Below are 18,749 nucleotides of genomic sequence, written 5' to 3'. Positions count from 1 at the left end.
CTGCCTCTCCATCTACTTGTGATCTCTTTCTGTCAAATAAATAAATAAAATCTTTAAAAAAAAAAAAAACGAAAGAAACGTAATGGGTGCATGTTCCTGGTTGATTACAGCAAATCCCTGGACTTGCCTCTGTTTCTTTGTACCTGATGTTTGTCCTCACTCCCAAACAACCTTGACCCTATTTCAAACCTTTTATCTGCTGTTCAACCTCAAGTAAACATCTGGTTCTATATCTTTACTATTGCTATGGTCCTTTTACGTCTCATAATGACTTCTGATATTATGTAGGAAACTGTAGACATGGAAGAAAATTTAGGCCATTGACCTGCATTACACCATCTTCTCCACATCTATATTCTGGAATTTCAAAGTAGTTCACAAATAACTTGAACTATTGGATAAAAACTTAACAAGAATGTGAGCCATGAGATTCTGGATATCAAGTGTGCTATCTCAGACAAAAAACTTTCAGAAGGTGTTAGGGAGTTCTTTAACAGCCTCAAGACTCTAACTTCTCTGTGTCTTATTCAGTGGGTTCTGATGATCTAGAATGGTTGGTGCCATCTCTTAGGCATTTATGGAATCTTCAGACTTGAAAGGTCATAACATTTAAAGAATATGATGAGTTAATATGATCAGGAGTCATAGATGCTTTTTCCAAGACTTTTACATACCAGGGTCTTCTGGCTGGCATTACCTGCAAAAAAGATACACTTAGAGCCCTAAGCCTGAATATTATTTAATAGCATCTTTCAGTGTTTCTCTTTCTTTTCTTCTTTTTTTTTCTTTTCTTTCTTTTCCTTCCCCACCCCTCCTTCTTTGAAATAATCTTTCAACTAACATCTTCTTCCATGAATAGAAGTCTTTTCTTTTTCTTTTATTTAAATTCAGGTTAGTTAACATATAGTGTATTATGGATTTCAGGGGTAGCAGTGTTACTCTTCTTGATGATGGACTACAGATGGAATGTTTTTCTTTACTTGTAGGCATGGCTCTGGATGACCCTTACATTGGCAGTCCCAAGTCATATAAGCTCTAATATCAAGCCTCTCAATTCCCATTTTGATGTTCTTTCTAACAGATTCAATTTTATCTTTGTGCTTCTCTAGTGTTTTATTAAGGGGAGGATATCTAATCTTGCATATGATTTTCATATGTTGACATGAAAGATGTATTTCATAATCAAAATTCATCCAGGGAGACAAGATGGATCAGTCTCTCTGCAATCACTTCCTGTTGCTGTCCAAATCCCATCACAACCTATCACAGAGATCTGTATAACTTTGGGGGCTGCCTATACTCAGTGACTTGATTCCTGGGTTTACTATTCAGACTTGGCCTTTCTATTGACTCAGAATGGAATACACTGACACCAGTCTAGGACTCCTACACTCTGGCACAGACTGCTTTATTGAGAAGTATTTAGGTAATTAAGAATTCTATAGGCAAGTGACATCTGTGACAAGGAGCACACACATGACCAAATTTCATAGATCCTACCACCACACCCAACGCCATCACATTGCCAGAGCAAGGGTCATGAGTGTTAGTTTTCCTGGTATCAAAAGGGTATAGGAAAGACTGGATGAATTCACTTTGGACTTCCTGTACTATCTAATAATCTCATTTGGTATCAATACGAGGGTGAATTACTTGGTAGGGATGCCATAATAAAGTACTACAAATTGCATGTCTTAGACAAAAGAAACATACTGTTTCAGAGTTTAAGCTGGTAGTCTAAAATTAAGGTGTTGGCAGGATGGATTCCTTATGAGGGTTATGAAATAAGATCTGTTCTAGGCCTCTCTTCTTGGCTTGTCAGTAGCTGTCTTCTCCCTATGTCTCTTCATATCATCTTCCCTCTATGTGTCTCTGTCTCTCTGTCTAAATATCCCCTTTTTATCAGGATAATAGTTCTTTTGGATTAGGAGCCACCCTAATGGCCTCATTTTAACTTAACTCTGTAAAGATCCTATTTCCAAAACAGAATCACCTTCTGAGGTGCTGGAGATTATGACTCTAACATATTTTTTGTAGAGTGTAGGGAACAGAATTTAGCCTAGAACAAAGAATATGAAATAATTTAAGTGGATAGCCTCCTATATACTCAAATAATTTCTGATTCCTGTAATAGAAATTGATACTACTGTTGAGTCAGATGGGTCAGTCATTTATCTCATCCCCAAATTAGGGATTGAATATGTGTTAAAATGTGCAGATAGGCTGAGAAGTATTTTCCTGATTGGCAGTCATAAAAATAGAAAAAAAATATATAATCAGATATGTAATTTGACCTTGTGAACCTGGTGTTTTATTGCATAAGTTGCTAGGCTAATAGTTGAGACCTTCTGTTGGTAAAAGGGTAGAATATATTCTCAACTGGGATTATTTATCTACCCTTTTATTTAAAAGCTTTGATACTGTATGATTCTGATGTTACAGCTACTATTTCTAGAGCTATATCTCTCTGTCTGTATACTGAAGGAGTATAGTCTAGAGCTTTTAATAGCAGAAATATATATGTATAGAGAGGTTAAAACATAGCCAACCATCTGTACCTTTTTTTACTTCTTGTGTTACCCTGATTGTTTGACATTTTAATAAAGATAGCACTTAGAAATTAAATTTGAACTAGAAATTATACTAAACTTGAGGCGCCTGCGTGGCTTAGTGCGTTAAAGCCTCTGCCTTCGGCTCGGGTCATGATCTCAGGGTCCTGGGATCGAGTGGCATATCAGGCTCTCTGCTCAGCGGGGAGCCTGCTTCCCCATTTCTCTCTGCCTGTCTCTCTGCCTACTTGTGATCTCTGTCAAATAAATAAATAAAATCTTTTAAAAAAAAGAATCACTGCTAAGTTTCCTAAGAGTAACATCTCACATGGGTAAAAATATATACATAATTACATAAATATACATATGTATGTATATATACAAATATAACTATTTTTCATTGATGGAAGCATGAGAATCAATATCGCTCTTCTGTTTATCCTTCCAGTGCCATAAATGTGTGATTATTTTTACCCCACCTGATTTGAAAATTGATTTGAGATAGCCTATACAATGAAATCAGTCCAACAGTATAAAGGTAATCTAAAAACTTGTAATAAAGGTAAAGATCAGTAAAATAAATTCAATAGTGTGTTTACTATGTAAAATACATGACAGTAAACACATTACATTAAAGAAAGATCTAATCCAAATATACCAGGATGATTTATCATTAGAATATCAGGCAATGTATCACTGCACCAAAAAATGATGTATCTTGATAGATGTCATAACATTTTTTAAAGATTTTATTTGCGAGAGAAAAAGCACAAGCAGGGAGAGGGGCAGAGGAGAAGGAAAAGCAGACTCCTTGAGCAGGGAGCCCTACATGGGGCTCCATCCCAAGACTCCCAAATCATGACCTGAGCCAAAGGCAGATAGATGCTTAACCTACCAAGCCACCCACAGGCCCCATAACAACATTTTATAAACTTCAATATTTACAATGATTACAAACACTAGGCATAAAAGAGAACTTTTTGAGTATGACAAAACCTGCATATTTAAAGACATCATATATGTAATGAACAAATTTTAAGACATCCCATCCCTTGCCAGTTGCTCTTTTGTTTAACTTGTTTCTCTGACTTTTCAGGAATTCCACATTTGGAGCTCTCTAGTTTACTTTCCAACCTTGGAACCCAGAACTCATTGATTCCATTCAACTAATAACATTCCCTGTTTTGGTCCTGTCTGTCACCTTTGGAGGCTAGAAGAGATATATACTCTCTAAGGAGATAATTAGCCATTCAAAAAACCTCCAATTTGCTAATAGACCAACTAGAAATTATGAAAAATTGTACAATTTTAATTGATTTGAACAATTCCTTATTTGTAAACTTCATGGTTTGTTTCTCAATTTGTATATACATTTTATATTCTTGTTTTTATTTATTTTTTTTAAAGATTTTATTTATTTATTTGACAGAGAGAGAGATCACAAGTAGGCATAGAGGCAGGCAGAGAGAGAGGAGGAAGCAGGCTCCCTACAGAGCAGAGAGCCCGATGCGGGGCTCGATCCCAGGACCCTGAGATCATGACCTGAGCCAAAGGCAGCGGCTTAATCCAGTGAGCCACCCGGGTGCCCCTATATTCTTGTTTTTATAAGAATATGAGTATACAGTACAAATGTATGTGCACATATTATGTGAACAGAGAAATGTCATAAATTTATGATTCTCAAACGATGTTTATGAGTACATTGTTTTTGTTTTATTTTTAGAACACTATTAGAAATACTAGGAATACAGCTCTATTAGGATATTTCTGACAGAGAGTGTGGATCTCTGATCAATAGATCAGACAGATCCCTATAAAATAATTTGGGGAAAGGAAGATACAAATGGAAGAAATAAGCAGAATTTGGAGTCCTTGAGATTACAAATTAATAATGTAAGTTCTTAATATATTTCTTATAAGTTGTGAAAACTGGATCACTGTGTCTCTATCATGGCTATGAATATCAGTTCTGTTGAAAGCTTATTTTTACTCTTTGTGTTTTTTAAAATTTCGTTTTTATTTTATTTTATGTCTGTTTGTTTAGTGTTTTGATTTATTTTTCCTTTTTATTGAATGTTTTCCTTACCTTGTAATTTCTAAATCAGAATCTCAAGTTACGATACTAAGCGATTGAAAATTTAAGTCTCTAGTATTCTATAGAGATACATATGACAACAGAAATACGTTTTAAATCATATTATTAAGTAAAAACAATTCTTAGTGTTCTGTTCTTAGGCACAACACAATTTAAATATCTATATCTATATCGATATTGATATCGATCAATATCGATATAGATATAGATACACATTTACACAATTTAAATATCTATATCTATATCGATATTGATATCGATCAATATCGATATAGATATAGATACACGTTTACACAATTTAAATATCTATATCCATATCGATATTGATATCGATCAATATCGATATCGATATCGATATTGATATATATATCGATATAGATATAGATATTTAAATTGTGTTGTGCCTAAGAACAGAACACTAAGAATTGTTTTTACTTAATAATATGATATTATATCATATCAATATATATCAATATAGATATAGATATATAGATCTATAGATCGATATAGATTGATGTATATCGATATAGATATAGATATTTAAATTGCATATATATATGATATATATATCGATATAGATATATACACAATTTAAATATATAGATATAGATCTACCTATATATAGATATACATCTATATATAGATATATAGATATAGATATAGATATATAGATATATATAGATACATATATACTTATGCATATGTGTGTATATACATATATACACATATACACATATATACATATATGCACATATATACATATACATATGTATAGATATATACATATACATATATGTATATCTATATCTATATATACATATATCTAACTCAAAGTTTTGAGTAAAAGTCATAGCAAAGGAAATCCACCGGAGTAGTTGCCCATGATGAAGGGCTGATAATGGACCTTGTAATCAGAGACAGAGAGGGAGAAATAACATAAAATAAAACAATAGAGAAATTGTGCATGAGTTAGTATTTGTGGTAAAGACTGAGTCTTTATTCACCCACACCACTGCCTCCTATGAGCACATTGGAAGACTGTGTCTTTTAGACTTCATATGAGTTTATTGCAACCATGTAAGTGAGTTCTGAATGTTGAAATGAAACACAGCACTTTCAGCCTCATCATTACACCTTGTGCATAATCACCCCCTTTGTTCTCTTTTTCTTCTGCTTGTGAATTCAACATCACAGATTAAAAGATCTTGGATACCTGACTTACCATGGAAAGTCTGCCTGACTCATCACACTGGACTATGACTAGGTGAGAAATAATCATTTAGGCTGCTAAGCTAGCGAGATGTGGTGTCATTAGAGTACCTAGCAATAATCACCCTTAACAGGATGATGATGGGGTACCATGAAGCATACGATTCAATAAAAGTCGTTTCTGTGGGAGAAATGTAAAAGAAAAGGGGAAAAGAAAAATAGAAGAGGAAAGGTTCCACATAACAATATTTTATGAAGCCTCCATACAAATCAGTGTTCATACATATTATTATATAAGCAAACACAGAGAAGATAATTCTTATTTAAAATATTCACAAGTTCAAGTTTTGTCCATATTAGAGTAACTGGAACCAAATATTCCTTTCTATTATTAAAAACCAGATAACCCAAATAAAAGAGTTGTTTTCAAAAATTGGAAAACACAGCATGGGAGTGAGACACATAAGGGAAGAAAAAAAAAAAAGAGGTTAAAGTCATGGTTACTTCATTTGCTATCTAAAAACACTTTCTGGATCATGGCACTGGGAGGAGAAATCCAATGGTAACTGTGTTGTCTTGTTGCATTGAGAAAACAGATATTACTTTTGGGGAATCCTGAGCCAGCTGGTCATGCAAGGCAGAATACGATAAAGGATGGAGGTCGGCAGAGGGATCTTTTAAATTGTGGGTGCATATTAATCTGTGCACACAGAGGAGTAACCTTCATCAGACTAAGAAGGTGAGAATTCTCAGGAGCTCTGTGCTGGATAATTCAGAGATCACACAGACCTGGGAATCATTTGGATAACTGGGGTGTTCAGGAGATACACATAAAATGTTTTGTTGTTGTTGTTGTTGTTTGTTTGTTTTTTAGCAGAAATGAACTAACCTAGAGTAAAGGGTATTATAGACCTTCCCTACAAAGCTTAAAAAGAAGTGTCCAGCAAACCAAAGTAATCAGTTAAAATGTACATTGCCCCCAAATGTATCTATGAATGACAACAGTCTTAGTCAAATTCCAAACAGACACCTTATAGAAATGGAAAAGTACATTCAAAATACATGCAGAAATGAAGACAACTTAGAATAACCAAAATAATTTTGAAAAATAAGAACAACTTTGGAGATTTACACCACTTAAATTCAAGATTCACTATAAAGCTCAAAAATCATGACAGTGTAGCATTAGCATAAAGTTAAGACAGAACTGAATGAGGGCTGCCAGCCTGGCTCAATTGGTGGAGTATGTGACTCTTTATCTTGGAGTTGTGAGTTCAAGCCCTGTGGTGGGTATGGAGGCTACTTAAAAATTAAATCTTGGGGTGCCTGGGTGGCTCAGTGGGTTAAGCCTCTGCCTTCGGCTCAGGTCATGATCTCAGGGTCCTGGGATCAAGACCCACATTGGGCTTTCTGCTCAGCAGGGAACCTGCTTCCTTCTCTCTCTCTCTCTCTGCCTACTTGTGATCTCTATCTGTCAGATAAATAAATAAAATCTTACAAAAATAAAAAATTAAAATTAAAATTAAAACTTAAAAGGAAAAAAAAAAAGAATAAAAGTGAATGGACCAGAATAGCAAGACCAAAACTAGAACCACATACATAAAGCCAATTGGCATTTGACATAGTTACCAAGGCAGTTCAGTAGGGATAGAGATCATCTTTTCAACAAATTATGCTGAAAATAGGGGCTAACCATATACAAATAATAAAATGAATCTCAAATTCTACCTCACATCATACACAAAAACAAACTCAAAATGAGTCATTGACCTAAGTGTAAACCCCAAATTATGAAACTTCTAGAGAAAAGAATAGGAGAAATTGATTTTCAGTCTGGCAAAGATTTCTTAAATAGAATGAAGAACACAGAGTTGTACTTCCCATTTCTTGTCCACATATCAGAAGTTGGGAAGTTGCTACTGTATTCCAAGAAGTAAAAAGGTGAAGAAACTAAAAAGTCAACAGCTCTTCTGAGATCTTTATGAGAAGTGAGTTTACAAGCAAGACTGCTGTCCCTAGAATTGGAAAGACAGGTGAATACAGAGACATAGATTACTATGGCAAAAATCCACTGGCAGAAAACAGGAGCAGTACTGTGGTAGAGAAAGCTGAACTTTGACAACCTCTAGAAGCTCAGTACGGACAAGTCTAAGAGACAAAAACTCCACAGGGACCCAGTCATATCCCTCCCACTCCCCACGCATTGATCTCTTGAAGTTTTACCAGATTCTCGTGGGAACCATGTGCATTCTGCTTTTCCCAGTGTTAGCCCTGGGAAGGATTTAACCACACTCTAACCTTCTGGTCCCTTAACAGACCCTAACTGACCTAAGAGAAGCAAAATACTCAATTCCAATCCATTGAAGCCATCCTGTCCCACCTAATAGTGTAAATTTCTGACCCTCCATAAGATTGAACAAGTACAGACAGACATTCACTGTGCTTTTATTAGCTCATTCATCCAACAAATCTTTATTTGTATATCTGATGTGTGCTAGGTACTGTATTCAATGAGGATATAGCAGCAAAGAAATACAGTTCCTGCCCTCATAAATTTGATATTATAGCATAGAAGAGGTGCAGCAAATAAGTAAACAAACAAATGCACTGTGTAATTTTAGGTGTTAAAATTCTCCATGAGGAAAAATCAATTAGGTTAAAAACAGTAATGCATGAAATGGATTACCAGAAAATTTTTGCCTCTGTAAGTGAACTGTGTTCATAATGTCTGATATGCCTCCTAAGGAAACGGAGGTACCTAAAGGCAAAATTCCATGTGGACAGTAAATTATAAAGCGATTAAGAAAAAAAAAAACAACCCTGAAATGAGTAAGTTATTGAATTAAATTTGGTTAACTATGTGATTTTGCTGTTAAGATATATTGTGATACGGTGTTGAAGTGAAATTACTCTGTTTGCATTGAAAGCAAGTTCTATAATGCTTTCAAAGGCCAGGTCCTCAGACGCCATGATAGACAACAACATTGAAATATAAGAAGAGATAATGCTTAAGTCAAGTACATTGGCATAGTGACAAAAATCTAAATTCTCCTATTCCTCAGCATACACAGAGGCAAAATTTGATGAGTCATATGTGTGAAATTACCAGTCAGAACTTGCCAGTGATGAGATTCATTAAAAAGTTTTGTTTTTTGTTCTAGAGATTTAGGAAGTTCTGCAGATATTTAACATGAGGTCTAAAAAAAAAAAAAAAAAACACGAGGTCTGCTTTTTTTTTTTAAATTTTATTTATTTATTTGACAGACAGAGATCACAAGTAGGCAGAGAGGCAGGCAGAGAGAGAGGAGGAAGCAGGCTCCCTGCTGAGCAGAGAGCCCGATGTGGGACTCGATCCCAGGACCCCGGGATCATGACCTGAGCCGAAGGCATCGGCTTAACCCACTGAGCCACCCAGGCACCCCGAGGTCTGCTTTTTGACTGTATTGATTAGAATTTCTTAGTATCTTTTCAAGGTGTAAAGGGAAAAATGAATGAAACAAAACAATTAAAAGACCAAAATGACACAATATTGGGCAACTAATTTATTTTAGGTACCAGGTAAAGCACTTTCTTTAAAAAACAAAAACAGTGGACATTTATTCCTCAATTTTTGTGCAAGAGTGTAAAGATGCATTTGAAAGAACCTGATGCTAGAGATAATCAGCCGTGGTTTTTAGGCTGGCCTGGTTTATAATTAGATTAGGAGAAGGAGGGAAAAAAGGTAATTTGCCTAGTTCACATGAACGATGTTTCTGGCAAACACAGTTGTTTACAAGTTTCAAACTACACTTTACTAGAGTCAAGGGAAGACTTCAAAAAGCCCCATACAGTACAGTTTATAATTGGATGAACATCCTGCAATGTCAGTGCAAAGTAACTATGTAGACCCTCCAATACAAGATTGTGCTCATGTTTCCCAGGTTGGGTCACTGTTGCTCTTTTAACAATCATGATCACAGAAGCTTACCTTACCAAATAGCAATGCCTTTGTTTTATGTCCTATGTACCAAGGAAATGTTACAAGGTTTTCATGAAATGAATCTTAGTTTCATTAATAACGCAGATTTCTTATTAGTTTAACACTCATTTTCCTGGAATACTGCACATGTAAGTTTCATGGAAATGCTTTTAAGCTTATGCCCTTATATTGTTCAGTAAAATTACTTTCAAGATATCCTTTTGACTATGTAAACTGGAATTGTTTCATGATTTTGAAATGTAACCAGTAGGGAGGAGGAGTCAAGATGGTGGAGAAGTAGCAGGCTGAGACTACATCAGGTAGCAGGAGATCAGCTCGATAGCTTATCTAAACATTGCAAACAGCTACAAATCCAACGGGAGATCAAAGAGAAGAAGAACAGCAATTCTAGAAATAGAAAATCAACCACTTTCTGAAAGGTAGGACTGGCGGAGAAGTGAATCTAAAACGACGGGAAGATAGACCATGGGGGGAGGGGCTGGCTCCAGGCAAGCGGCGGAGCAACGGAGCACAAAATCAGGACTTTTAAAAGTCTGTTCCACTGAGGGACTTTGGTCCAGAGACTAAACTGGGGTGAAGCCCACGTGGGGTCAGCGTGGCCCCAGGTCCCGCAGGGTCACAGAAGGATCGGGGGTATTGGAGTGTCCCAGAGCTTTCAGGTGTTAGAATGGAGAAGCCAGCTACAGAGACAGAGCCGAGGACTGAACTCTCAGCTCGGGGTTACCTTGAGCTGGTCCGTGGGCTGGGTGAGCTCAGAGCATGGCTGGAGGCTGGGGATACGGGAGTGATTGGGTGCTGTCCTCTGGGGGCGTGCTGAGGAGTGGGGCCCCAGGCTCTCAGCTCCTCTGGGCCAGAGACTGGGAAGCTGCCATTTTCAGTCCCATCCTCCAGAACTCTACGGAAAGCGTTCAGGGAACAGAAGCTCCCAAAAGCGAACCCAAGCGGATTACTTAGTATGGGCCCCCCGGTAAGGGTGGTGCAACACCACCTCGGGCAAAGACACTTGAGAGTCACTACAACAGGCCCCTCCCCCAGAAGATCAACAAAATATCCAGCCAGGATGAAGTTCATCTATCAATGAAAGCAGGTTCAATACCTAAGACAGCGGCGGAATTCCAGAGAAGGAGAAAGCAAAGCACGGAACTCATGGCTTTCTCCCCATGATTCTTTAGTCTTGCAGTTTATTCAATTTTTTTTCTTTTTTTCTTCTTCTGCTAAATTTTTTAAAACTTTTACCCTTTTCTTTTTTAACGTTTTTTGACTAGGTTATCTAAATATATATATTTTTTCTTTCTTTTTTATATTTTTTCTTTATTTGTTTTATTTTTAAAATTTTTTTTCTTTTTTTGTTTTTTTTTCTGAACCTCTTTTTATTCCCTTTCTCCCCCCCATAATTTGGGGTCTCTTCTGATTTGGTTACAGCGCATTTTTCTGGGGTCTTTGCCACCCTTTTAGTATTTTATTTGCTCCTTCATATCCTCTTATCTGGACAAAATGACAAGGTGGAAAAAATCACCACAAACAAAAGAACAAGAGGCAGTACCGAAGGCTAGGGACCTAATCAACACAGACATTGGTAATATGTCAGATCAAGAGTTCAGAATGATGATTCTGAACATTCTAGCTGGGCTTGAAAAAGGCATGGAAGATATTAGAGAAACTCTCTCTGGAGATATAAAAGCCCTTTCTGGAGAAATTAAAGAACTAAAATCTAATCAAGTTGAAATAAAAAAAGCTATTAATGAGGTGCAATCAAAAATGGAGGCTCTCGGGCGCCTGGGTGGCTCAGTGGGTTAAGCCGCTGCCTTCGGCTCAGGTCATGATCTCAGGGTCCTGGGATCGAGTCCCGCATCGGGCTCTCTGCTCAGCAGCAAGCCTGCTTTCCTCTCTCTCTCTGCCTGCCTCTCTGTCTACTTGTCCTCTCTCTCTGTCAAATAAATAAATAAAATCTTAAAAAAAAATGGAGGCTCTCACTGCTAGGATCAATGAGGCAGAAGAATGAATTAGTGATTTGAAATGTAACCAGTATAAATGAAACATTTGTTTCATGGAGGGGAGGGGGAACCCACCACTAATCTCTGCTAGACAGAGTTCTTAAAATCAAAAAACCTATTCACACAAAATTATATGTAATGACTGTAGTTATCAGTTTATTACACAGATTAATCATTCTTGAACATACAAGCTCCAGAGGAGCAATTGGGTCTTTAAATAAATATACACAAGTATTTCCATCAAATGAGTTTTCATGCTTACATCCAGATAGACCTAAGCAGTTGAAAACATAAGAAAAATAAGAGCAATAAGAGTATTAACTGAGAAACCACATACAAACCAAAGAATGTGGAAGAGAGAAAGGGGCTGAAAGGACAAAGGTTGAAGGGTGGGGAGATGCAAAAGCTGTGGGACCAAAGCCCATCACACTTTATGTACTAATAGCTCCAATCCATTTAAATGTTGACCAGTTAAACTTAGACCTTAAAATACAGGATGTGAGTAGAGTTTCATCTGGTTGGTCATAACTTTCACCTCATATGTAGGTCTTTCAGAAAAACATGAATACAAAAATAGCTTCGTGTTCTTCTCCTTGCTTTTCATAACTGTTCTGAGTTTAAAGGGATTCACCTAAAACAATCTCCTACAGGTCAGTGGAGCTTTTCTTCCCCATCCAAGCACACACCATACCCACCACCCCTCACCTTGCCTTTATCCAAATTCAAGTCAGTAAGGAAAACTGTTAGTCTCACATCTATGTTACACCTGGAGAAGTGGCTTGTCACACACACACTTCTCTGCTAGGAGGCAATGTTGGTACAGAAGTACAGTATTTCTAGTTTGTTGTTCCAAGTATGTACAACATGCAGCACTGCCATATCAGGTAAACATGTGCACAGGGGAAGATGAGGCATGGGCTCATAGAAAGCAGTCACATGGAAATCAAAAGGACTTTCTCTTTCAGAGTTCCCCTATCTTTATTTGTAGAGGTTATCCAATAATTTCTTTAATTACATTGCATACTTCTGAGTCCCTTCGCGAGCTATTCTGTTGTACTTTTCTGTTTTGTAGATATGAGCAATCTCAGGCACTAAAGGTTCATCTGGATTGGGATCACACAACAGAGAACAGATGGACAAGAGTACTTTTGAAATAGTGCTGGAGACCACTGTGACTGGAGAATATCAAGACCAATGCTTCCATTACTGTTAATATTTGGATGATAAATTCTTTTTGTAAATGCAACCTCAGGTGGCTTGAAGGAGTAATCTGTTGGGAAATGAATTTTCAAGAAAAATACTCCACCCTGATAGGGACTGACATTCTTGTGGATTCTCTACAGAGCCATCTTAGGAGGCAGGCAGCAGTTGGCCCCAGGCAGGGATGGGGACAGAGGAGGGACTGGGAACAGGCGAGGGGGAGCGAGGCTGCCTCCGTGATGGTGGGTCAGCCACAGAAGATGGGGAGCTCGGGAGCGCGGGTCCAGCAAGATGGACTGAGGGCAGGGGCCCACTTGACTCCTGAGCCTGCCGCAGTGGTCACCGCATCACCCAGTGGCAGCCCCTTTATGTGCTGCCCTCCAACACGCCAGCTGCCTGTACCCAAGGCACCACTGCCAAAGCTACCACTTCCACCTATTTTCACTGCCCCTGTCTCAGCCGCCACAGATCCCTCCGCCAGGAAGCAAGAGTCCAGGCCTTGGGCTTCTCTGGCGCCATTCAGTGGGACAGCCAGAGGGACTGCCTGTTGCAGGTGGATGGAGGGACACGCTGGCGAATGGGCGGGCAGCACCCCTGGGGTGGTAAAGCACTTTTGTATATATTATCTCAATGCAAAGAGGAGAAAAAAAATAAAATACTGACATATGTAGTGGGGGATTTTTGTGACTCTAAACATTTCTTCCACTTATCATTAGTAAGGGATAAAGTGAAGGCAAACTCTGGATGTTTTTAAATAGTGTTTATTTCTGTAAGTGTATCCTACTGGAAGAATGGGGCCATAGGGTCTAATTCTCAGTCCCAGGGACTGTGGTTGCTTTGAAGTTCTCACAAACTTTTTCTTTTGACTGAATCATCTATTTTACTGCATAAAAACATATTAAAAAAAAAAGATTACTGTCAGTATCAATTGAAAGGGTGGAGAACAGAAACATTCAGTGAATTTTTGCTGTTTATTGGGACATACCTTTATCAGCATATAACCCCCCTAAGACAGACCATGGAGACTAGATCAGGTCTGGGTGTAATGTGCTGAATTTTGGTGCAGAAATGAAGGGTAAAATATTTGTCTCCACGAGGACAGATCCATTACTGCACTTTTCAAAATGTCAAGATTACATTTGAAAAGTAGTTGCAATTTTCTCCCATTTCCTAAAGATAATTCTCTGCTTGTACTTCCCACATAAAAATCCATGACTTAATGAAAAATTTTTTTAACAGTATTAAGATAATAATCCCAACCTAACATGGCTTAGAGTACAGTTTATTTTTTTCTTAATATCTGGATTCCAGGGAATAAAAACATAACATTGTTGGTGATTTAGTAATATTTTGTCTTTTTGACCACTTCAGTTTTGTAGGAGGTCATAATTTATTTTAGAAGCTTTGTCAAATAAGGAATCACTTTTGGAATTATTAATCCATAAAAGAAGAAAACATATTCCTATATGTTCGAGATATTTCTATATAAAACAGCCTACCTCAGATAAATTGAATCTTGCTATATAAAAAAAATGTACATTTGTGTATATTTGGTATACTTTACAAAGTCCTGATTATATATGCAATAGCAGTACAGCTAAACATTGCAGTATACTCTACAACTATTAAACCATCAAAGTTTATTGTGGTGCAAATGTTAAAAATACTAGTAGCTATTTAGAGTTAGATATTACATAGCGATGTTTAATGAGATGGAATGAATGAGAAATGCACAATAAAATTCTCAAATAATTTTAAGGAAAATTAATTTCAATTTATTAGAAATCTTAATGTAACAAATATTTTTAAAAGCCCAGGTAAGGGAATTCTGGTGGGTGGTCAGTTGTACAAAATCAGTAACTTTAAGCATTCAGTTAAAATTTCTGTCACCATGCTGGGGCGTGAGAGGACATATGGACAAGATTTCAAAGATTTAAGTAAATTTGCAGATGTCAACAGGTAATTTGCCTTTATATTGGACAATTATTTTTAGTCCATAAACCATTGATACAGAAAAATGGTACAAAAATTATGGCCTTTCCTTGCAGAAATTAAACAGTGTATCTTTGTAAGAAATGCTCAAACATAAAACATAATTTAGATTCAACTAAATATTATAAATATTACAATTTCTGTATGTTAAAAACAGGCATTTTCACATGGATCATCTTTTTTTCAAGATTTCATTGGTTTTTTTGAGAGGGAGAGAGAGGGAGAGAGTGTGGGCACACAAGTGGGGTGGAGCAAGGTAGGGGCAGAGGGAGAAGGACAAGCCGACTCCCCACTGAGCTGGGAGCCAAATGCAGGGCTTGGTCCCAGGACCCTGAGATCCCACTTGCACTGAAGGCAGCCACTTTAAGAGAGTGAGCCACCCGGGCACCTCTTCATGTGGATTGTCTTAGGTCATCTTCACAATGACCTTGTGGAGCAATTATTTCAATTTTAAAGATAAGCAGATTAGACTTAGAGAGTCTAAGGAACTTGTTCAGAATCTCAGCTGCTTGATGGTTGATGTGAACCTTAACTGAGCTCTTCTACCCCAATTATAGTGCTTTTTCCACTACCTACGCCAACCCAAATAATTAATAGCCTCATTTGGACATCTCAATAAATCTCTGATTTGTTCAGTAAATATCTACAAGATTTCTAGTATTTCTGATATTTCTGTGTTACATAGTGGAGATTGAAGAGTTACCTTGACGATCTCAAGTAAACTTTGTTCTTCTGTATGTTTTTAGTATGTTGTTTTTCTCTGGCTGTTTTCAAAACTTTCAAATTAAGCATAAATTTGACTGTACGTGCATAGGTGCTATTTTATTTGCATTTACTATGCTTGTGCTCTAATGAGCTTGAATTTGTACATTTATGTTTTTCACCAAATTAGAGAAATAAGCCACATTTTTTTATCCAATTTATTCTGTTCCCTTATTTATTTATTTATTTTTCTTTCCTGGTACTATCACTGCATATATGTTAGACCATCTTCAATTGTTGCCAGTTTTATGAGTCTGTTCATATTTTGCATTTAATTGTCTCTCTAATTTATTATTATCTATCTTAAAGTTCATTTACTTTATCTTCAATATGTTTTTAATACCGTTAGGTGAAATTTTTATTTCAGATTGTATTTTTCACTTTTTAATTTCTTTTTTATTTTTCTTTTATAGCTTCTATTCCTTTGCTGAGATCTGTCTTTTTATTCATCTTCAATGTATTTCCATATCCATGAAGATAATTACAGTAGCTTCTTTAAAATCTGCTCTGATTCCAATATCTTGATCCATCTCTAGTTTTGTCTTCATTGATTGTCTTTTTCTTTGAGTGTGGCATTTTTCAGTTTCATTGAAATTTGTGTAATTTGGAAATGTGTTCTGTGTATGAATTATACATTGTAGAGATTCTGGATTAGGTTATATACTTTCAAAGAATATTGACTTTTTTTTTTTTTTTTGAGTGTTGAGGTTGACAGAACTCAAACTACAATTTTTTCCATGTGGTGCATGGCAATTTCAGCCAAATTAGGTATAATGCGGTGTTTCTTATCTTATCTCTTTTTTTAGAGACCCTCCCCCCCACTCCACTCTGCCCCCTCTTAATTTTTTCAGCTGTGTAATTGTCCCAGACTCTGCCCTTCGAGGTTCATCAGTCTAATAAAAAGGTCTTATCACTTTCATATTGTAATTGCACAACATTGCACTAATGGTGTCTGCCCTCAGTCTCTGAGTGGTAAAACTAGGAAGCTTACCTAGGATTATTCTCTTCTAGCAAGTGTTTACTTACCTGTGACATCTCTCTGCTTTGCTCAGTCTTCAGAGTCCTTAGATAATTGTTTTTCTTTACATATTACACTGTAGTTTATGGAATCATATAACATGTGGTGTTTGTACCAGGCTTCTTTTACTTAGCATAATGCTTTAAAATTAATTTGCAATATTGCATATATAATAGATTATTCCCTTATGTTTATATTCTTTTACTATTGAGTAGTATTTTGTTGTGTGAATATGCCACAATGTGTTAATCCACTAACAATTTAATGAACACTTGGGTTATTTTTAGTTTGGGCTATTATGAATAAAGTTCTTTAAAAAATCAGACAGATGTGTGGAAATATAGTTTTATATTTTTTGAAATTACTTGGTCATGTGTAAGTGTTACATATAACTTAAACTATCAAATTTTTTTTTTCAAAAGCAATGACATTATTTTATATTCCCATCAATAATGTTTGAGATTTCCTGTAGATCCACGTTTTCACTTGGTATTATCAGTCTTTTAAACTTTAATTATTCTAGGGGAGCCTGGGTGGCTCAGTTGGTTAAGCGGCTGCCTTTGGCTCACGTCATGATCCCAGGATTCTGAGATTGAGCCCCCAGGGAGCCTGCTTCTCCCTCCACCTACTTCTGCTCTCCCTCTCTGTCAAATAAATAAATAAAATCATAAAAAAACACTTTAATAATTCTAGCAATTATATAGTATTATCTCATTATTTAAATGTGCATTTCTCTAGTGACTAATGCTGTTGAACATATTTTTAAATGTTTATTTATCATCTGTATATTTTTATGTCTTTAAAATCTCCTGCTTAATTTAAATTTGGTTATTTTAATATTGTGTTGAAATGATTCTTTACATACTCTAGATACAAATCCTTTTTGTATCTATGGTTTGCAAATATTTCTCCCAAACTCTTTTTAGCCTTTTATTTTATTACCAGTGTATTTTTCAGAACAACAGTTTCTGATCTTGAAAGTGTTGAACTTGACAGTTTTTGAAAATACTTTGTGATTTTTTAAATTAAACTTTTATAGTGCAGGTTTAGGTTCATAGCAAAATTGGGCAATGGTACAGAGATTTCCCACATTCCATCCCTCCATCATTATAAGCATTTTTCCACAGAAGTGGTATATTTGTTACAATCCCTATACTGACACATAATTATCACCCAAACCCACCATTTACATTATGATTCTCTCCTGGGATTGCATATTCTATGATTTTGATAAAATGCATAGTATCCACCATTATACATATGTAGGTATATGCATATATCCACCATTATGGTATCATACAAAATAGTTTCAGAGCCTAAAATCATCTGTGTTCTGCTTATTTATCTTTCGCTCTACCCTCACTTATAGAAACCACTGATTTTTTTGCAGTAAACATTCTGGTGTCTGGATGTATCACAGTTTATTTGTCCATTCACCTTCTGAAGGGTATCTTGGTTGCTATCAATTCCGGTAAGTTGTTCTGTAGGCATTGCTTTAAGCTTGTTTGGGGGAAATACCAAGTTCTCTAAGGTATTTATTTTAGAAATATTTAGAAATATTTTATTTAGAAATATTTTTAATATTTCTTGCAAGGCAGGACTGCTGGCAATGAATTTCAGTAATTTTTGTTTGAGAAAGTATTTCTTCTTCACTTTTAAAATGTAATTTTGTAGGGCACAAAATTATAGATTGATGGGTATTTTCCCCTGAACACTTTAAATATTTCACTCCACTCTCTTGTTTGCATGATTTTCTGAGAAGTTGGATGTAATTCTTATCTTTGTCCCTCTATAGATTAAGATTTTTTTTCCTCTGGTTTTTTTCTGAATTTTTTCTATATCTTTGATTTTCTGTAGTTTGAATATGATATGCCTTGGTGTAGTTTTTGGCATTTATCCTGCTTTCCATTCCCATGATTTGGTATCTGGTATTAATTTGGGAAAGTTTTCC

At 36.2% G+C, this 18,749-nt stretch overlaps 1 pseudogene; it reads right to left on the bottom strand.

The window, feature by feature from the left end:
• Positions 1-12,746: 12,746 nt before the first annotated feature.
• On the bottom strand, positions 12,747-18,289 carry LOC123936443 (annotated as a pseudogene).
• Between the last annotated feature and the right edge of the window lie 460 nt (positions 18,290-18,749).

The sequence above is a fragment of the Meles meles genome, unplaced genomic scaffold (genome assembly GCF_922984935.1).
Source record: "Meles meles unplaced genomic scaffold, mMelMel3.1 paternal haplotype, whole genome shotgun sequence".
In the NCBI taxonomy this organism is placed as follows: domain Eukaryota; kingdom Metazoa; phylum Chordata; class Mammalia; order Carnivora; family Mustelidae; genus Meles; species Meles meles.
The sequence above is the reverse complement of the archived record's forward strand: the minus strand, read 5'-3'. Positions and strand labels throughout refer to the sequence as shown.